Below are 6,884 nucleotides of genomic sequence, written 5' to 3' on the forward strand. Positions count from 1 at the left end.
AGTTTTGAGGCGGAGGTTTGTCTCTGTGAGGGCCCCTATAGAGACCCGTTGCCGCCGTAACTCCCCTTTGGGTACTGCGGCCTTGAGGTGAAAATATTTTCTTGAGACTTTGCAGTGACGGCAGACGGCGTGTCAGGAGGTTTCCTACAAGTCTTTCACCGTCCAGTCGTTTTTGGTATCACACAGATTAGGGAATCATTATCCACTAGGACACTGCTGAAAAATGCCAGCTTTTACTACTGAAAAACAGGTAACGTGAACCATTAAAATGCCTGATTGGAAATAATTCAGATGCTGGCCGATACATCTTGAAGCGGGTATGCCTGATACAAGAAGAGCAATCATCTGTGTGTGCTCTGACAGAGAGGGAAAACGTGTCAGAGTCATAGCGTGGAGAAGGCCACAAAGGTGGCAGCTGGTCGCAAGCAAAAAATATTCATCTGGGAAAAACAGAGTCCATGTGCCCTCTCTCGATCCATTTGCAGCAGCTGCACTTTGATGTAAAACTGTTTGACTCCAGCGGTTTCCACCTGTCATTAATTAGGTTGGATTTTCACCTCACACTATGTCACCCTTTGGGACTGTTTGGTGGTGTCGAGCGTGTGTGCTGCAGGTGGCAGATACCCATTTTATCCCTGCAGTAAAACATAGATTTATTTTGCTTTTTTTACTCGACTGCATTTGTAGGTCTGCTACTTTTTCACATTTTGGTAACTGAGAACTTGAGAAAAGCAAAATCGTTGTTCATCTTTCCATCAGCTCACGTAATGAAGGGACAAATCCTTTTGCTGGTGGTTTAGATCCAATGGTCCTATCTAATGAGTGTTACCATCATGTTCAGCTTTCCTGAAGACACCTTCACGTGTCTAAATAGCTTCTATGGCCACCTGACCATACTGTGGCAGAAGAGAGGATGCAATCAAGCTTCTGTACGTTCTGCTCTGTGAAACCTGTGGCTTGTCATGGATGCTACCACTCCACTCACTGTATTTGTTGGTTTAAAATCTCTTTGAAATCAGTACAGTTAACAGCATGTGTATTTGTCAGTTTGTGGATCTTTCTACGTACAATAAAAGAGGTTTGAGTGAGATTTTAATACTAATTAGAAACTGCTGAGTGGTGGAGCCCACAATTTGCTCGTAAGTGGCATGTTTCCCCCGTAGACCAGGTGTAATGGTAACTCACCAGACCTCAGTGGCTTCTATTCAGTGTGAGACATCAGGGCAGCAAACTGCAGCAACTCAGAGAGGAACAAGATGGATTTAAATATCTCAGTAGAGGACCGAGTTTGAAACATTATGAAATGCAGAACAACAACAACAAAAAAATTTTTAGGAGTTGGTGCTAACCTCTAAGATAAAAGTCTTGGCTGGGGAAGAAAAAAAAGATGCACAGGAAGTGTGGGGGTTGGAAGAGAAGAGAACGCTCTTCTTGGGGGTGGGTGACCATTAAGAGCAGCCATAGTCACAGGGAGCTGGTCTGAAGCATAGAGAGGACTTAACGATCTGCAGGATCTTGGAGGGGCCCGAGGAACGCTCTACGAAGGTGAGGAAACTGAGGCATGGAAATGCACGTATAGTATGTTATTACTTTGTTAGCATCTATATAGTTCTTAATGTTGTCAAAGCAGAGTACATCAGCTCAGGTTGCTCTGTAACGTCTATGTGTTATGTGCTGCTTTCTCGGGTTCTCCTGAAAAGTTAGCTCACCTGAGCAAGCTATTTCTGGGGCTGGAGCTCTGAGAAATGGTTGCTTGAGCTATGCTGGGGGGCCATGGCGGTGCTGCTCCAGTGGCTCTGCTCAGGTGGGCTCCAGTCCCGTTTCTGCAATGGGAAGCTGCTCTGACCTCACTGCTCGTGAAGTGACTGGTTGTAGAAGTAGAAGGACTTCAAAGAGAGCATCCTTATGGACAGACTCCAAAGTTTTGCTCCTTCACTGGGAGTGATGTAGGCGTGTGGGCAAATAGATAGGGCTGTCGCATGGTGCTGTTAACAGCAAGATCTTCGTGAACAGGCAGTTGAGGCTTAAAAATTATTTTAGGTGTGAACAGGGGAAAAATTGAATTTCAAATAGTTTCAAATAATACATAAGTTTCTCTTTCAAATTCAAAACTAGTAACAAGAAAAACTAATGGTTAAGTGGTGTTGATAATACCTACTGCTTTGCTAATAGTACTTATAACAGTTGTGAAGGTATAGAGAGTCAGTTAAACTGCTTTACAAATTTCATAGAATCATAGAATCATAGAATAGTTTGGGTTGGAAGGGACCTCTAAAGGTCATCTAGTCCAACCCCCCTGCTGTGGGCAGGGACATCTTCAACTAGATCAGGTTGCTCAGAGCCCCATCCAACCTGACCTGGAATGTTTCCAGGGATGGGGCATCCACCACCTCTCTGGGCAACCTGTGCCAGTGCTTCACCACCCTCTGTAAAAAATTTCTTCCTTATATCTAGTCTAAATCTGCCCCCCTTTAGTTTAAAGCCATTCCCCCTTGTCATGTGGCAACAGGCCCTGCTAAAAAGTTTGCCGCCATCTTTTTTATAAGCCCCCTTTAAGTACTGATAGGCTGCAAGAAGGTCTCCCCGAAGCCTTCTCTTCTCTAGGCTGAACAAGCCCAACTCTCTCAGCCTTTCTTCACAGGAGAGGTGTCCCATCCCCCTGATCATTTTCGTGGCCCTCTTCTGGACCTGCTCCCACAGGTCCGTGTCTTTCTTATGCTGAGGGCTCCAGAGCTGGACGCAGTCCTCCAGGTGGGGTCTCAGCAGAGCAGAGTAGAGGGGCAGAATCCCCTCCCTGGACCTGCTGGCCACGCTGCTTTTGATGCAGCCCAGGATACGATTTGCCTTCTGGGCTGCGAGTGCACATTGCTGGCTCACGTTGCTCAAATTTGCACTCTAGTATCTTAAATCTTGAGAGGAGGGGGAGGGCTCCACAGTCATATTAAACTTCCGTGCTTAGTGGAAGGTTCTATATTTTTATCTGCATTGAGAACCTTCTCTTTTGTTCTAAAAATAGCTATAGGTACCGTATGCTGGTGCTAGCACATAGTTTCCTCCTGCTGCTTTTAAATTACTGTTTCCGAGTCAGTTTGATGCTTGCACATGTAAACCTGATTCAGTTAAAGTGGGTATGTTCACTTTGAGTTTGTGCATGAAAAAAAGTTTTCTTTGAAATCAGAAAAGCGTCCTTGTTTCTAGCTTGAGTACTGTAACTGAAGTGAGCCCTCCAAAACAGAGGCGTGTGTTGAGGTGGGAGAGGTTCCCCGAAATGCTCCAGCAGCAGGTGGTGATCTTTCTGGGAAGGTTTCAGAGAGGACCCCTAACTCAGCTGTTTTGTCCAGATAAGTGGAAAATGAGAGTGACCCTCTGCTGCCTTTGTTTTGAAGCTTTTCCTCCTGTGATCCCTGCAACCCCATACCCACGTGGACTCCTGTTTCCAACCCTGAGGATAACTACCGCAGACCTGCCAGGGTGCAACCCTTGGCAATCCCTGCTTTACAAAGGCAGAATATCTGAATTGCTCCCGTGGTGTGACTCCTCTCTGCTGTCTGCATAATTGCTAAGCTTTGGGGTAGGGGGATGGAAAAAGGTGTTATTGTGATTTTTTTGAATGGGTCTAAAATAAGTGAATCTGGAAATGGAATCAACTTGATCAGGTCAGGAGCATCCATGGCATGCACGGAGGTGGAGAAGGATGGGAAGTGAAGCAATTGGCTTTGTCATGTCTCCCAACAGCATTCTTCAATTATCTTGCAGAATTCTTGCTTTTTCATGTAGAAATAGTATCATCTTATTCTAGGCTCAGTAGTGTGACATTACTTTCTGTATCCGATCTTCTATTATTTGATTGCGTACCATGAACTGCCTAAGCTGTCAAGAAAGCAATCTACAATTAAACTGAGTGTCTTTAATTTTTCTCTCTCATATTTTAGCTTGGCTTACACAACTGCACTGTAAATCAGTCCTGCCTCTTCCATAACATCTTTCATGCTGTTAGCCACTGTCAAGCAAGTTTGACAGGTAAATGGAAGTCTCCAATAGCAAAGTTAGTTCCTGCAAGTTTTGTGAAAGTCAGTGGCAAGATTACAGAGACCTGGATGAGTGCCCCTTTCCCCCCAGCTTGAACCAAATAGTTATCCGCTCTATTTGGTCTGCCAGGAGTCCACTGAGGGTGTGTATGGCTCAGGATCACAACTGGAGGATGTGACAGGAGACTTGAAGGACATGGGAGGACAGGGACCAAAGGTATTGTGGAAGAAGGGAAGCTGGGGCTTGGCAAATCATTTGTGGAGGTGTGTGGCTCAGTCCATAGGAAATCCACTTTTGTTGGGCCTGCTGCTTCTAGAACACTTTTCTTCCCGTGGTTATCTAGGTGATACAAACCTGTTGCTCTTTGTTTGTTTTTATAAAATAAAGAATCTTGGTATTTATGTTTGTTCTCTGCAGCAGGTTTTGATTCATTGCAGTGATGATGAGTGAGTCCCATTGATTGTATCAGAATAACCAAGATCACATTTGGCTTCGGTTTTCCCAAGAGTTTAATTTTAGAAGAGTGGCCTCTTTCAAGCTGACTTCTCTCTTTCATACATGCAGTATTACTCCATTACGGCTATCGGAGGTGCCAAGGATGAACTTAATGATGTTTAATCCTTCTTGCTTAGAAACCAACAAAGAGAAACCTGTTTTAAGGAAATGAAGAAAATACCATTTTCTTTCACTTCTTCATGCTGCTCACAATAAAATGTAAAGCCTTCAGGATAAATTTTAACACAGGGAAATAAATAAATATTTGCACCACAAAAGGCAACTTTTATTACAAAGCTATGCTACTGACTACAGTTAGGTTCCTCTTTATGCAAGTTTAAAGAAATCATACGAGTATGTGTAGAAGTCAGACTTAGCCCTAAGAGTTATTTTCTGCTTCATTAAGATGTTCTTTTCAATCTTACATCCCTTAAATTTCTCTTCAGAAGCACCTGAATCATTTATGTTGGCCAGCATGCAAAGTAATATGCCTCCTCTCTTGCGGTGTCTATGTAGCCATAGTCCAAAAATAGTAAAGGTGATAAGCCAGGCTAGATGTACTGGGAGGCAGATGAGATGCTCTTGTCTTGCTTTGCCATCAGTCTAGATTTTGCCATTTTCCTCGAAGTTTCCATTGTCAGTAGAGCAAAAACAATAATTCAGCTGACCAGACATAGATGGCTGTATTAGGTGGAGCTGAGTGGCTCTCTGGACTCCGTTGGTTGTGTTAATTAGATTTCTACTAACTAGAATGAGACCTTAAACACCTATCTCATAGTTACCCAAATGTTTGTGTCTTAATTTCGAATGGAGTCTACCCTAGGACCTCGATTCATTTCTCCACATGTAGGAGTGTAGTTAAATTTGAGTATTACCTGAGTTGCTGTAGAGTATCTGTGACATCTGTATGGGACTAGTCTGCTGAAGAGCTTTGCCCTCCTGGTCTGGGGTCGGGAGGCCGGATGGATTCACAGCAATACCTAAATTGACACTAGATGCCCATGTTTAGGGAGATGAATCCTGTCCTGTGTGTCTACATGTGCACTGGGTATCTAGGTTCCCAAAATAGTCTGTGGAGTCCTTGTAGTGGGGCTTAGTGGCCTGACCTTTTTAAAATACCTTCTCCCTCTATCTCTCCATTATCCAGAACTGAAAGATGTAGAGGGGTAGCTCAGGTGCGTATGTTTTCATGCTCAGGGCTGCAGCAGAGCAATCTGGAAACAAAAAATTATTTTGCATGCCGTAATGGTAGCTCTTACTGTTCGACACAACACAGGTATGGGAGCAGAAAGCGGTCAGATAGCTGGATGCAGAGAGAACGGAGGAAGCAGACCAGAACATGCTTGTGAACCATAAGTAATGCAACATATACGTGCTTTGATATTTTAAGAACTTTGTGGCTTGGGGCAGAGTTTTGGTCAGTCTGACATTTCATTTGAAGTAAAAATACTGATGTTTACTTAAAATGTGCATGCTGTGTATTATAGGAATGTGTCTGCTTGGTTAAGAGTTTGCTCTCTAGTCTTTGGGACAGTGAAGTAGTGAGTAATGTGAAAACTTTATCTGTTGACTATGAGACCTAGCAGGTATTGCACGGACTGTAGCTTTATCAGCTGTACAGCTTGTTACTCATCTCCTTTAACTGTGAAGAGGACTGCTCATCGCTGCAGTTCATCACCAGCATGGACGAGAAAATCCATGATGTGTTTTCTGGGTAGCTAATGTGAAATCCAATTTGTGGACATTTCTTCTTAAAGAAATACGGACTTTGATTATTCTGTTACTAAGATGCAATGTTTGAAACAATCGTATACAGAAAACAACTTTTACTTTTCTCAGGTCGCTGTACCAGATAAGATGCAGCCTTCTTACACCAAGATGTTATACCTTGGCACTTGTATCCTTCAGTTTCATAAAGAAATGGAATCAATGGCTGCGTGACATGCAACATATGCGGAACAGAAAATAGCTAAAATGAATGTAAGTATGTATGCTCCAACTTTGGTTTCCTTGAAAAGCAGTTTTGTAGCATCTTTGGAACAAGTTTTTGTTGCGTTTTTTTTCCCCTCCCCATGTTTATTGTTGTCATTATCATTACCCTCTGAAGGTTGTCTTTTAACTCCTATCATTGCTGTTGCTTTGAAGGTTATAGGTTTTTAAAGAGGTGATGATAACTGTATATGCAGATTCTGTTTTCTTGTACGGTTTTGTTGTTCTGCTGAAATGGATGAGAATTTCATTTCAGAGGATGAAAACAGTATTTTTGACTAATCATCAGCTCTACTGAGATGCTTGAATCTCTTGAATCTCTTGCCAGGACTTATTTTTATTTATTTATTTAGCTTCCAAAATAAAAAAAC

This window comes from Aptenodytes patagonicus, chromosome 1, assembly GCF_965638725.1.
Source record: "Aptenodytes patagonicus chromosome 1, bAptPat1.pri.cur, whole genome shotgun sequence".
Taxonomy (NCBI): domain Eukaryota; kingdom Metazoa; phylum Chordata; class Aves; order Sphenisciformes; family Spheniscidae; genus Aptenodytes; species Aptenodytes patagonicus.